General features: G+C 31.4%; 1 long non-coding RNA gene across 1 annotated transcript; it reads left to right on the top strand.

The window, feature by feature from the left end:
• Positions 1-11,536: 11,536 nt before the first annotated feature.
• LOC134719554 (uncharacterized) lies at positions 11,537-13,903 on the top strand. Its single transcript, XR_010107615.1, has 2 exons — positions 11,537-11,672; positions 13,091-13,903. It is a non-coding gene; the product is annotated as an uncharacterized LOC134719554 (long non-coding RNA).
• Positions 13,904-15,843: the final 1,940 nt, after the last annotated feature.

Raw genomic sequence — 15,843 nt, forward strand, 5'->3', positions numbered from 1 at the left:
GTTTCTTGTTTACAATTCGGAGTTAATCACTGAACTAATGCACATTTTTTTTTAACGGGGCCAGATGAAGGACACCCCCGAGTGCGGGAGTTTCTCGCTACATTGAAGACCCATTGGTTGACTTCGGCTGTTGTTTGCTCTATTGTCATTTTGTCACATTCCCCATGTCCTTTACCAATTTTATTAATTCGTTATTGTGGTTTTTTTTTTTATTGCAACAGCTAAACAATGTAAATTCTCACTTTAATAAACGGAAACTTGTCCAGAAATTTTTCACTTAAACTACTGGGCCAAGTTCATGTTAGATAGAAATATTTGTAAGCAGCAAGAATTATCAGTAAAGTAATATGTACAAACACATCACCAAACACAATTTTGTCATGAATCCATCTGCGTCCTTTCTTTAAAATTCACATAAACCAAGTTGAGCGACACAGGCTCTTTAGAGCCTCTAGTTTCTATCAGTACTGTAATAAACACAACAACGCAAAACCATAAAAAATGGTTAATGATAAACTAGTTGATTTGATGTCTTCAGACAGTTTTGCATGGCGGGAAGTAGAGGAAGTTGCAGAAAACTTCGCTGACATGAAAAGAGTATATAATGCAAGGGATAACATAAAAAAGGAAATTAGTCCATGTGGTCAAAACTTTGAGGCTTTTGCAATTTACAAGCAAAATGTGACGAGAGGGACAAATTGTTCATATATAAGGTGAACAATCGAGCACTGAATATGCAACCATCATACTTGTTCAAAGCAAGCATAGCAATGGCAAACCTTTGCATTGAGATGGATTTATAAGATATGTCTGTTTTGTTTTTATTCAATATTTGAAAACTATCTTCCAAGTGTCATCACTTGTGTATAATTCAGAAGAAAACATGCGATTATCTTTTGAATTATACTTTTATTTTCGATTGACTGTCTCTCTGGAATCTTTCGCCCCTCTTTTAAAGATGATAATTTAGAACTAAAAAAAAATTTGAATGCGTGTAATTTTCATCCGTGGTGCCTAGTTATTCACGAAATGATATTAGGGGGCCCGCGACAAAATAGGTGTTAATTATAATTCATGTACTAATGTCGGGTGATACAGTAATTGGTGTTGACTGCCAACTGACTTCTTTGATTTTTTCCGCGTTTTATGACTTATTTGCGAAACAAAAACTGGTCTCTAGTCAGAAAATGAACACATTAGAAACAAAAAATATAACTCTTCTATGACCACGGAACATCCCATTATGATAAGTCAATTTGCATTCCTCAATTAAAGTTTAAACAAGGTTTCTTTATTGTATATATAGCATCAAATTATTTGAACTGTGGTGGATATTATAAAAACTTACAAGTTTCAAGTGTCTTTTCTTTTTTATTTCTGTCTCTAATTGCCAAATTTTAACCAATCTTTAAAATTGTTACCTCTTTTGTCTGTTTGTTTTGCTCACACATCGGTGTTAATATAATGGAAATATATGCCAATTTGTAAAAGTTAACGCCGGACGACGGAGTTATTGCCCTTTATAGTCATTTTTTAACCTATTTTCGTAAATATTTATTATCTTTTACAAAAATCTTCTCCTCTGAAACTACCGGGCCAAATTAATCCAAACTTGGCCACAATCATCATTGATGTATCTAGTTTAAAATTGTGTTTTTGACCCGGCCAACCAACCAAGATGGCCGCCACGGCTAAAAATAGAACATGGAGGTTAAATGCAGTTTTTGGTTATTACTCAAAAACTAAAGCATTTAGAGCAAATCTGACAAGGGGTAAAATTGTTTATCTGGTCAAGATCTATCTGCCCTGAAATTTTAAGATGAATGGGACAACTCGTTGTAAGAGTGCTGGCCCTTATTTGGAAATTTTGCGGTTTTGGGTTATTATTGAATATTATTATAGATAGAGATAAACTGTAAACAGCAATAATGTACAGCAATTTAAGACTCAAAAATAAATCAAAATGACCAAAATGTTCAATTGACACCCTAAGAAGTTATTGTCCTTTATAATCAACTACATGTACACGGACAAGTTCATTATAGATAGTGATAATTTGAAAGCAGCAAGAATTTTCATTAAAGTAAGACGTACAAACACATCACAATCACCTAAACACAATTTTGTCATGAACTGTCTGCTTCCTTTGTTTAATTCACATATACCAAGGTGAGCGACACAGGCTCTTTAGAGCCTCTAGTTTTATTTGTTGGCTGTATTTATGTTTTAACTTCTGTATTTAAGGATGGAGGAGCCAAAAATTTCTAGAATTTTTTTCTTAACCTGATTTTTGGGTTTATAAGACTGTAACAAAATAATTGGTGAAGAAAAAAATCATATGGTGGTGCATTTCTTTTTTTTACTACGGCCCTTTGAAAATGTCTAATTTTGATGATTTTTCCAATCTTCATCGATTTTTAACTATTTTTATAAATACATATCTAAGAAATTTAAAAGACCATAATGATATGGGATGTACATGATAAATCATTTTTATAACCTCACCCATTTTCTCAAAATTTGGCTAAAAACACTGACTTGATTGGTCGTAAATTTTGAAAACTGGATTGCAGATTTATATTTGATTATAATATTTTTTAAAGTCTTTGATATTTTCCTCTTCTGTCCCATGTTTTGGAAATTATTCAAGAACGAGATTTCAACGAGACTGAACGAGACTGAAAAGTCAGAAGAATACATCCTTAAAAAGGACGTTCCGTTTTCTATTAGATAGAGCTATTTTTTGTTTACTTTTAATTATTTTCATTCTGAGTGCATAATTTGTATTCTTTTATTCGGGTTTAATACCCCAAACCATGCTATACCACATCAGGTTGCAAAGGAAAAAGGGTAGAAAAAAACATATCCTAGACGGAAATTAACCCCAAGTTGCATTGTAGTAAAGAAAACTTATTCAGTCATTAACTTTTTTCTTTGGTGTTGCAAAGCACTATTCTTTGTTTTTTGTGTGTGTCTATAAAAAAAATTTATATGTCATTTTGGGGTCTTTGATAGCTGACTATGGGATTTTGGCTTTGCTCATTGTTGAAGGCCGTACGGTGACCTATAGTTGTTAATATCTGTGTCATTTGGTTTCTTGTTGAGAGTTGTCTCATTGGCAATCCTACCACATTCTTGTTTATTATTTTTTTGTCCTTCAATATATCACATGGGCACTGGTCATGGTTAATAGGAATTCTACTTTTGGTTTAACATTTCAGTTGTAAGGTTGTAAAGTTGATACTGTTTCGGATTTCGATACCCGGATTAGTTTTTTGTTCAATCGAAATATAAATATTGTTCAGCGGTAAACTACTGTTGCTTTATTGGATTCTTACATTGTACACTATACCATACTGAAATTTGGATAGTTCAAAATTAAGAAAGCATAATTTCCAATAACGAAGAAACAGAAAATCCAGTGCGAGTTGTATTTTACTGTTGCCTCATACTTTACATGACATTTTAAAAATCTTGGACATTTTCCGCAACTTATTCATATGTTAATTAGCATGATAACGTAGGTATATAACAAATGATACAGTTTTTAGCAAACAATATCCAAAGTTGATTAAAAAACCCAAGTCTATGAGTCCTAACAACATCATCTACTTATTTGATTTCCAGTATGAAGTTGTCTTATTTGCAACCAAACAATCTTAAGTTTGTATTTGATCAAATGGGTAGTTGTGTAACATTTTTATTTAAAAAGTAACAGACCTGTTACCATATTTTCTGTCAATTATAAAACGACAAAACAAACATATCCTGAGTTGGACGTGGTTTTTGAAAAGTTGTTAAGTCAAAATTAAATGTTACTGTGGAACAGTGTCTTTTGTTTGACGGGGTGTTATCCAATTCTGTTAGTAAATCATTAAGTTTTCTTTTATTAAAAAAAAACCCCATATCTTTCATTTATTGTCATTTGCTAGATTTCTGGCAACAAGCTTGATATTTACCATCCATCAAATTCTGTTTTAACTGTTGAAATGTTAAAACATGATCAGGAAGACTACGTAGCATCTGAACAGCTTCTTCCTCCTTGTCTTCATAATAATAAGCATAAAAAAACAAGCGTTAAGTTTAGAATATGATCAATTTTGCTACAGTTATATTTATCTTAACTATTCTATGTCTATTAATTATGGCTTTTCTATATCTGACCACATTGGAGGACCGTTCATTCGATTCTTTTTTACAATCCAAAATACGTATTGCAAACCAATGAATTGGAGCGTTTTGACATAGTGAAGATTTATTTCTTATTAATGAAAAAAATAAGTAAAGAATTGAACAAGAACAGATTACGAATATAACAAAAATAATTAAAACGAATAATTGTAATGTTTTTAAATTGTACTCAGCGGTGATCAGCGGTGTCAATGATTAAAAGTTTTCATATAAGCCAAATTTAGATAAAGTTAAGAATAATAGAAATCATTCTTTAATGATATCACATTTTGAAGTAAACTGAACGTTTTGAAATGTCTGGTGTCAAAGTTTGACATGAGGAAAGCCTATGTGACGCCATGCATACTATATGGAAAAATAAATTGCAATTTTTTTCATACAACGCAAAAAGACTGTTGATCAAAAGAGATATAGGATTAACGATTATGAAAATTGGATATTGCTTCATATAAAATCTCGAATAGTAATAATGAAATTCCATGAAAATTAGATAATTCGAAATGATCAAAACTTATTTTTGATAACTGTCATACTTCATTAGAATTTAAGTAAATTGAATATGTAAACAACCAACTGTTATTGTGTTGATTAAAGATCAGCTACACTTATTTTTGAATATGTCTTTTGTTTTTCATTTGTTAAATTTTTTGTGTAATCAGGTTTTAAAAATTTCCTACTTTTTACTTAAATTAAAAAAATAAAATTGCAACGCCAGATGTTATACGAGGTGCCAACCTTGAGCCTTTTTTTTAAATGTAGTGAAATGTCAAAATGATGAAAATGTCAAAAATGCATTAGTGGGACATTTTATTCATTCATGATAACTGGAAAACAATATTTCTATTACATCGTGCTTTTAAAATGTTTCACACATTCAGCTTGTCATAGTTATGCTTGTTTTTTTCAGAGATATGTGACGTAAAAACCCCTTGAATATTCGCATGATTGCAAGATAGACCGAATGGATAACAACTGTCATATTCCTGACTAATTTCAATCATTTTATAAGTAATAACATGGTGGATTAAACCTCTTTTATAGCTAGCTTAATCTCTCACTTATATGACAATTGTATTCACTACAGTTATATTGACAACCATATGTGCATTCATAACAAGTATTTGAAGTAATAATCAACAAGATTTTACTTCTGATCATTCAAAATATCTTACATTTTCTTACATTAAAAACAGTTGCCTTATTTCTCATGTTATATATCGTGCAAAAGATAATGAAATGTACGCAGACAATTGATTTTATGTCTGCCAGAAATTTTGATCAAATCTATATTGGTATATCAACAGGGCTACACATTGTAAATACTTTCGACTTTAATTTGGTAATGAATAAAGATCATATAATCATCAAATACGAACATTTATTTCAGTTGATTAATCGTTTACCCTCAGTCAAAATTTATTTGCAAGATAGTGTATGCCACAAAGCCTTGTATCATAATTGAATTATTTTCCATTAAACATACCATCAGTGTTTGGTTTTTATCTTCAGCCACCGATTTTATCCTGTCAACTATTTTATCTTATACAAAAAAACAACAAACGTTTAATATTCAACTGTTGAAGTATTATATTGAACAGAGGAGGAACACAACCTCTTAAAAGTTTTTTTCGGAGTTGCCCCCGACATATGTCTTTCGATAAGTGATTCAACAAATTAAGATAAAGGTGGTCATTGACTCGAGGATTCTGATATATCAACTAACTGACTCTTTTTCTATCATTATAAGATATGGTTTGTTGATTTTTCATGAACAGTATACATGAGTCATGTGTGTCACGTGTGTAGCACCATCGTATACCATCGAATAACTTTAGTTCTTTGCTGTTTTTCGTGTTGTCCAGTCTTAAGATTTCTAGTTATTTTGTTTGTGTTTCTAATTGTTGTTTTTATGGGATTTTGTACCCTGTTGTTACTTTGTCCTCCTCAACCTATGACTTATGAATGTGCCCTCTAAATTGTTTGGTATTTATGTTGTATGCAAAGACAATCAGTCTCACAAAGTTTCTCAAATAATTCATTCGTCATATTCTTTTGCGCTATGTTAACCTCTAAAATTGGAATGAAATGATTTGTTCCCGCTAGCATCGAAGTGATAATTGTGTTTTTCATTTCTTTCCCATTTCCACCTAATATGTATATGTGTTTTGGTCACACCTTATTAACAATGTAGTAGAATGTATGCGATTGTCGTACAAGTGAGGGGTTTAGATGGCTAGAACATCATATTAATTCCATCGTTTTCTATATCCGGAAATACTTGTTTCAAGTCAGGAAGAAATAGTCGTTTCCTTTGTTTGTTTAAATAAAAAACATTTATTCGAATTATCGAGGTTTTTTTTGCTGTTTTTTTTTATAATGTGGTCTGCAGATATAGACTTTTTACTGATGGCGTACTTACAAGAATGATACGACAAATTCCACATGTATAAAAGGATGCGTATATCCTTAGAAAGGACGTGAGATCATCTCCATGCACTTTTTAAAATGAGTTCGTGTTGCTCAGTCTTCTGTTTTTTTTGTTTATTTGTTTTAGCTGTTATTTGTTTTTTTGTATTTCTCGTATTTAGCAATGGTCGGTTTGTTTTTTAGACATCTTAGTTTTACTAACCCTTTGACATCTTCATCCTTTCTTTTACGGATAATAGAGTTTGTTAAACTAGTTTATATTGTTTTTATTCAAAAATTCAAAAACTGTTACTAACCTTTTAAAAGCCAAAATGCTATCACCATTAAAACTATATAAAATAAAACACTGTGTAGTAAAAGACTTATTTCATCTAAGATTAATGCCTTGAAATCCATGGTATTTAACCTACAATATAAATCTTACTTATCTATATATAGATTTTTGCGACTGCTATAGTAAGAAGCCACTAACCTTTGTAGGTCTGGTCTGTTTTCTTAATTTGAGTTTATTTATACTTTTGTTATTTAAGTATGACGTCAATGTTTACTAAACAAGTGCACAGTTTTAATTAAGAGGACCAGATCCAGGTGCAGTATTTTCTCGCTGCGGTCAAGACCCATTGGTGGCATTCATGTTATCTTTTCTTTCGTCGAGTTGTCTCTTTGATATATTTCCCATTTTTAATTTTTCATTTTATAATCCCTTATTATACAAAATAATTTTAACTTAAATATATTTACAGATATGTAGATAGATGTATTAGCATTTCTTAGCTAAAACTCGCAAGCATTAAATTGCAATTGCATGTATATGTGTAGTTTTTAAGATAAAGTGTTATATCTTACAGGAAAACAAAGTAATTTATTGAAAACTTCAATAAGACTTTAAATGGATCATTTAATAAAGGATATATTAATTCGTCTTGTAACAATTATTCTATCTTTTCTTATAAAGGAAAATAAATTATTGCTCAAACAGAAGATTTTGATATGTATTCTTTTAATCATGTCAGTACCAAAAATGTTATAACTGGAGTGAAGTTAGAAGTCCTCCAGCAGTAAAACAAATACCCGAGTTCAATATCCGTTGTCAAGAAAAATCGATGATCATGTAAAACACAACAGTGAAATGATGCTTGTTACTCGAATAATATTTAGTCATAGTTATTTTTATTATATACAATCGATTTGACAGTCCTCAGGAGGCTCGAGGGTATAAACAATTCATAAATAAAAATTAAACATATATTTTTCATTACAAAATTGGTTTATTACCTTTATTAGTTGTTACTTTAACATATGGTACAAACATCATTCATAAAAATGAATTCGTGTTGCCCCAATATGACTTTTAAAATGTATATATCATTGAAAAAACTCCAAATTATCTCCCTTTGGTGCCAAAAATGGCAGTTTTGGCACTAACATTAAAATATCTTTTTTTAAATCATCGGTGATTTTTATTTTTTATTTTAAATTTCCAATAAGTTGAGCGATTTCTGTAATGTAGTTCTTTTTTATTTTGATATAACCTCTATTTTCCTATTAGTTCAACAGAAAAAAGTACCTTTACAAATAAAACTAACGGTACCAATTTTCTTGCACCAGATGCACATTTCGACAATACATTTCTCTTCAGTGATGCTCATGGCATGTATGTTTCTTTCGAGGGCAGATTGTGAGCGTAAATTAACGGTGACCCCATTTTTGTATTTTATTTTTCTATTATGTAGAAGATAACCTTCATTTATAGAAAAATGTAGCGAAATCCTATATTTAAAAAAAATCAATTCAGACCTGCGAGCCCCCTAAACCTATTTTACCTTACATTAATTGTAATTCTTATATAAAGAAAATAGCAATAAAGATCTACTTTATTGTTTTCGTGTTTTCACAAATATATATTATATAATTAGATATTTTTTAATATTGAATGAAATGCACTTAAAAACCTCAATATATATTTATCTAGTCGAATCATAACTGATAAATAATGAGTCGCCGAAATTAAAAAAAGTGTTGTATCAATACGTTGCTCAGTAAGAAGGACAAGTGTTATTCAATTAAAGAAATCAATAACATCGAAACAATATTTCTAAATAACAGCATACAATGTAATCTATAGCCTCATAAAAGGGACATTCACATCATAATGAGTTAACTCTATTGTACAGTTTCACATGATAAGTATTAGACACTCAGGGTGCATAGCAAATGCGATATATTAACTATGAAAAGATCTAGCCATGTATAACTGAAATATTCTCTTGATTGACGATAGCTAAAAAGTTTCCAATGTAATAATATAGAATGATAATTCTCGTTTGTACGACAAGTTTTGATTTTACTTACTCCAAACATACAGGAATCACTGGTGTAATTGAATTATTGGTATTTTCATACGCCGGTCAAATTGGTTTTTGAGATAATACAAAATTGTAATAAAAAGGGATACATACTATTGTAACAATTACGTTGACATGTTTTGTTTTCTTTGGAGGACCAAAAAAAGATCTTTTTGTTTACTAACGCAATTGCAACAGCATAATAATAAATTCATATTTATGCTACGGAAAAGGAATAAGCTTAAAATGAACGTCAATTTATATACCTATTCTTCACCCTGATAATCTTTCATTAGTTACATCAAAAACTCCCACCTGTTTAGAGAACCTGGTGTAAAGGGTCAAGTGAGTTCCGCCGTCGTCATTGGTCCGTCGTTGTCCGTCGTCATCTATTGACTTTTACAAAATACTCTCCTTTTAGTTTCTTGGGCCAAATTTAACCACCCTTGGTCCATCATCATTATTGTGGTATCGAGTGTTCAGATGACAAGGACCACCAAATTAGTTGAGTGCAAAGGTCAAAATATAACATGGGGATAATGTGTACATTTTGGATTATTTCTCTTAAACCAAAGTGTTAAGAACAAATCTGACAAGGGGTTAAATTGTTTATCTATTTACCCTGAAATATTCAGACGAATCCGACAACCCCTTGATAGGTAGCTACCCCTATATTTTTTTAATTTAAGGTATTATCTATCCGTTGAGTCTGCTGCTTATACTTTCGTTGCGATGTATGTAGAAACCTAAAATGGCTCATTTCCCTTATTTTGAATAACCTTAACCACATTTACTATGCCATTTAAAAATGATATTCAAGAAGGACCAGTTTACTATTTCTTCATGAATGAACATGAGAAATTGAATACGTTAAGATTTGATTATTTGCCAAAATGAAATTATAATTGTAAAGAAGAAATCTTTACCAGGTAATATTTAGATATTTTAGAAATTGATAAATGAGCAAAATTATAAAATCCACAGAAAAAGGAAACACATATAGTTATTGGACATTATACATCGAAATTTCACACGATTTCCAATACAATTATTACTAAACATTATTAAGAATATTTTTACCTTCCGTTTCACTGATGCAAACAAAGCAGTTTTTATTGAGGCTTTTGAAATAAATACTTCCTATAAATGAATGACGTTATCGAAGGTTAAGAGTACTCTTCTTTTGTAAAACATGATACACATAGCTAGATTTTAAAATTTCAATAATACAGCTCACTAGAAGCACGATTTCAGTCTGAAACGGTCATTTTGGTCTGATCATATCTTAATTGACTGGATTTACCGCTAGAGGAAAACGTCACGACTTGTCAGATCGTTAAGTTACCCGTTCCGATCGATAGTCTCATTAGGTAAATCAGTCCGTTAAGGCATGTCAAGATAAATCAGACTGAATCTTCCAGCGAGCTGTTTAGATCCGTTACGACTGTGTCAGACCAAAACAGACCATGGATACAAAGTTACGTCAAGATGTTGTCAGACCGTGTCCAGTCGTGTTCAGATTTTAATAATTTGGACACAAAACGAGTTAAACTTTCCCGTTGGTAATCAGGGGTTGCTCCCCTTTTAAGAATAAAATTTTAAAAAATAGAAAGAAGACGGTTTATGTTAACTGGGAGTCTATCACGTCCCTTTAATCATGTTAATTAAATAAAAAAATACTGAATTTGAATTCTTACTTCTTCCTATTTAATAATTTAACATTTTTTTTTTATATATTTTAAAAAGTAGCTCAAAGACATACTGCTGCACAAACCGCCGCGAATTGACTAAAAAAAATCCACAGATTGCCGAAATATCATTTATTTATTGAATAAAAGCACCTGAGCCTTTATATTTTATGGTTAACAAGTGATTGCAATACATGATTATGCAATTACAGACTGAAGTGGTGAAAAATGTGTCATCTTGACGCAACAGATCATTATTTACACCCTTATTAAATAATTACGGATGTCGGCCGTGAACACTTGAAAACGTAATCTTAATATGTTTAATTAAATTTAAGATGACCATGTAACATTTTTGAATATTGTAAATGAATGCATTCTCATTTAATTTTTAATGTTAGCTATATAAATTGCATTTGAGTATAAAATTTGAGGCAGGGAAAAACTATATCTTTTATCGTTTTCCATTTATTGTCTGTTCATTTTTGCCAGACTCATGCGTTTGACTTTCCATCTTTATTTGTAATGTGTCTATAATTCGAGAGCCTCAATAAAAAAAAATATTACATTTAATTCCAGAAGAATGCGTTAAAAAATAAAGTTTGAATATTTATATAGCAGAAAAAGGCTTATGAAATCATTCAATTTACATATTTGAAATAGGTTTGATAAATTATCAAAAAAATGTTTATACGTCAGTGTACCTGAAGTACATTTAAAGACCAGGTTATATATAATTCATGAATACAGCATAATAAAGCTGGTTTAATTTGAATTACTATCCATTAGGGAAATTTTCCGACGATAATCAATCAAATCTGACAAGTTTTATTAAAAACGGAAAATAATTCTACACCCGTAAACGATTTAACGTTACCGTACCCTCTTTATTAAAATACCTCTCGCATGTCGGCAGTGTCTGTCAGCGCTTCAAATGGCAAACTTATTTTGTACAAAATCGTTGACATGGTAGATGGACACTGCAGTATAATATTTATAGCTGAACTGGAAATTACAATTGGTGAGTAGAACATGCCTATCACATGAGAATAATCATTGATCCGGCCAAGAAATTGAACAGTTGAAGGGAAAATGTTTACATTTGTTACATTTGTGCATACAGGTATGAATCGACTTTCTAATACACAACATTCTTGCACAGGCAAAGTAAGAATTTGGGCTTGTTAAAAAATTGTTCCTGTGATTGGACTCCCTCCTTTTTTTGGAAAATCAATGCATGATTTGAAAAGGACTTGGGTACATATAAACCCTGGTTTAAATCCCCCTTTTATAAAGGGCTGGATCCGCACCTGTTTATTGCCTAACATTTGGGGTATTCACAATGGTTTGGTGGGGGATGGCCTATTACAAGACCTAACCCCCTGATCGAGTAACTCTACATATTTATAGAACAGAACATATTTTATTTTTAATTAAGGGCCCACAAGGGGCACACAGAGCATACATGAATAAGGGGAAAAAAAGAATATTGATTTGCATAGATACAAACATTTTTTTGACATACAGATACAATACAATTACCAACTTCTATTCACTTTTATAAATTTACCAACAGCATTAAGGACCTGATTGTCTTCACAGTTTAATAAATGAATAAATTTATGCTGATTATCAAGTATAGAAAAATTTGGAATTCTTTGTATTGTATGTCTAATAATGTATTGATAACTGTCACGTCCTAAAATTTGCATGAAATATTTGTCACTGGATTTTTTTATAACCCATAACCAACCAATCTTCACATGTTACGATGATGATGTACTTATTTATATAGCCACTGGTGGGTGATGTACAATAATTATAATTTATCACATATTTCATGTATTTGTAATGAATACCTTAAGTTTTGTATATGCAATAACCTCAAAATTGCATGGGGCAAAAAAAGAGTATATTAATAGTGTGCCCTGATTCGAAATGATGTGACGTCATTGCCTCCTTAATGCCACATTTGTGATAAAATGTTTAAGATTTTACATTTTATGTTTCATTAAATTGTTATAATTGACCTTTTTTTCTCTTTTCTGCAGAACTGAAATATGTGATAAACAGATTATAACATGTCTTTTTCATATTGGCCCGGGTATCATCCCTCGACCCATATCGGCCCTCGGCTAAAGCCTCGAGGCCAATATGAGAGTCTTGGGATGATACCAGGGCCAATATGGAAAAGGGCATGTTATAATCTATACATACTAATTGCTTTGTCATGTTTGTAGTAATATTCAACAAATTCTATTTTAAAATAAAAAAAAGTATTATTAAAAGAATTTGTTCAATTATTATTACTACGATTGTGACAAATCAAATACATGTAGTTATATATGAAATAGTATACATGTAATTAATGCTATTGACTTATTTAATTTTAGATACATGTAATAAATACTTAATTCTTAATGTATATTTTTTTTGTAGATAAGATATCACATTGGTTTGAGCATGATTCCCAGCCAGATTATGAAGGGCATATATCATGTATACATAGGAAATATATAGTGTCACTAAATTACTCAAATACGGTACCTCATTTGTACCTGTAGCTGTAAATTGTGAAATGGTGGATTCATTCATAATTTTGAGTTACTTATTGCGTTTGGAAATAAGGTTGATAAAGCTAACAGCATTATGCCATGATGTTGATGGGATGTTCTGATTGTACAAAAAGGAAATTGTGAATTGAACAAATAGCAAACCTACAATTCATAGGAAAAAATGTAGGAAATTGGAATAATGGAAATTCATGGTTTCTGTGATTATCTTGCAATCATTGTCAATACTAAAAGTGCATCATCATGATCATACAAGTATATATCTGAATTCACCTTGGATAATTATTCATTTAAAATATTAAAGAATTTGGATATAATAAGAATTTCTATGCTGCCATTGCTACTGTTGGCTACATGTACCACCATGGTGTGTTAAACCTTCTTGACCTTCCATGAGGGTCTGTCACGGTCGGTCCGTCACTATTATTTAGTGTCATATGCATGATGATGGAAGTTTCACCAACCTAGACAAGCTTTACAGCCCTGGTACAGTTGTTGGTTAGAGTCAAATGACAGCTTGCTGTATACATTTGTAGTTATAATAGTCTGAATGTACAATGATGTATCTTCATGTATTTTGATAATCTTCTAAATTACTGTTCATTCTAAAACTGGCATTTTATACTAGTACATGTACATGTAGTAGTCGAACATATTAAACAATACATGTACTTCAAAGTATCATTTTATTTTGTCTCGCCTTACACGAAAGTCATGAAAGTTGGTTGTATGCAAGAAATATGTATTGCAGTCTTAGGGGGATCATGTAAGCTATTTTTATAGAGCTTTAAATTTAAAAAGCTAAAAGAGCTGGATGTTTCTTGTCTTGTATTCAGATACATGTACTAGTAGCTAATATGTTATGATGTTTCAGTCTGTCATTATATCATCATGTCCATTGCACTTGACCTCATTTTCATAATTCAGTGACTGCATGTAAATTTACTGTTATTTAATCAGTGAAGCGATCTCTTATACTGTACATTTTATTATATGTAATGGATACATTTTATTGTATATGAGTATCTTGCAAGGTCTACTTGTTTATCAGGTTAGGTTGACCTGACCTTGACTTTATTTCATGGATAATTTAAGTGATTAAGGTTATTTCAGTTTAATACAATGTTAACATGGTTAGTATATAAAAAAAAAGATGTGGTACTATTGCCAATGAGACAACTATACACAAAAGACCAAACTGACACAAACATTTACAACTATAGATAACCGTACGGCCTTCATGATCAGCAATTAGCAAAGCCCATACTGCATAGTCGGCTATAAAAGGCCCCGATAAGACAATGTAAAACAATTCAAACCAGAAAACTAACGGCCTTATTTATGTAAAAAAATTAACGAAAAAACAAATATGTAACACATAACAAACAACAACCACTGAATTACAAGCTCCTGACTTGGGACAGGCACATACATAAATAATGTGGTGGGGTTAAACACCGTTAAACATGTTAGTGGATTAAAGGTTTGTTTCTCATATACTTTGTAATAAAATTAGAGACTGGAAATGGAGAATGTGCCAACAAGACAACAACCCGACTACAGAGCAGACAACAGCAGAAGGTCATCAATGTTTTGAATTGCTATTAACTACATTGTACATGTATAGGATCACTATTTTTGGCATATGGAACGAATGTAAGGTGAACATGTTTGACATTTTTAATTAGCTGATTTCATCTGACTATGACACCATTTTCATGTTTTTTATGTTTAGTCTGTTTCTCTGTTACCATGGTTTCTATAAACGGTTAACCATAAATTTGGGGTATGGAAGAACTGTAAAGTGTACATTATTTGTCATCTCTGTCTGGCATGGTTGTTTTGACTGGACTTTTTTTTAATGGATTATTGATAATGTAAAGTATATGTGATACTTATAGACTAGTAAAATCTTCTTATTACAGAATTTCAATAAAAAAAAATTATGAATAAGGCCACATTTTAAAGAATGTCTGTTTCCCATCCCCATGGTCTACCCTTGTAAACAGACCAGGAAGGTTTGAGGTTATTTTTTTTTTAACTGGCTGTCATAGCATGGTTACATGAATGGATTGACTTGTCCAGTCAGCGCATCCTTTGAGTTGTTTGTGCTGAATTTGAGTGTATTTTTTGAGATGATCAATCCTTTTGCCTTCAACACTTTTCAAAAATAGAAAAGATTATTTTCATGATTTTTGGGAACGAAAATAATTTCGATTGTTTATGGAACATAATTTTTTGACCCGGGTGGGGGGAGGGGAAACAAACATAATTTTTATTTTTGCCTAAGGAGATATGGTATCAGGGGCTGATCCAGCCTTCTCAAAAAGGGGGTTCCCAACCCAGGACAAAGGGGGGTCCAACTTAATGTCCCCATTCAAATGCATTGATCGTCCCAAAAAAGGGGGGGTTGCAACCCCCGGAACCCTCCCCCTGGATCCGCCACTGGGTTTGAATTTTGATGAGACGACTATCATAACTATAAACCATAAACCATGTAGACCAAGTGATTTTCTTGTTAGCCACTATATAATAGGTCACTGCACACCCTTCAGCAATGACCAAAAACTTAAACTTCATAATGAGACCCTATAAAAGGCTCGGCTTGGAAAGAGGCAT

This window comes from Mytilus trossulus, chromosome 5 (assembly GCF_036588685.1).
Source record: "Mytilus trossulus isolate FHL-02 chromosome 5, PNRI_Mtr1.1.1.hap1, whole genome shotgun sequence".
Taxonomy (NCBI): domain Eukaryota; kingdom Metazoa; phylum Mollusca; class Bivalvia; order Mytilida; family Mytilidae; genus Mytilus; species Mytilus trossulus.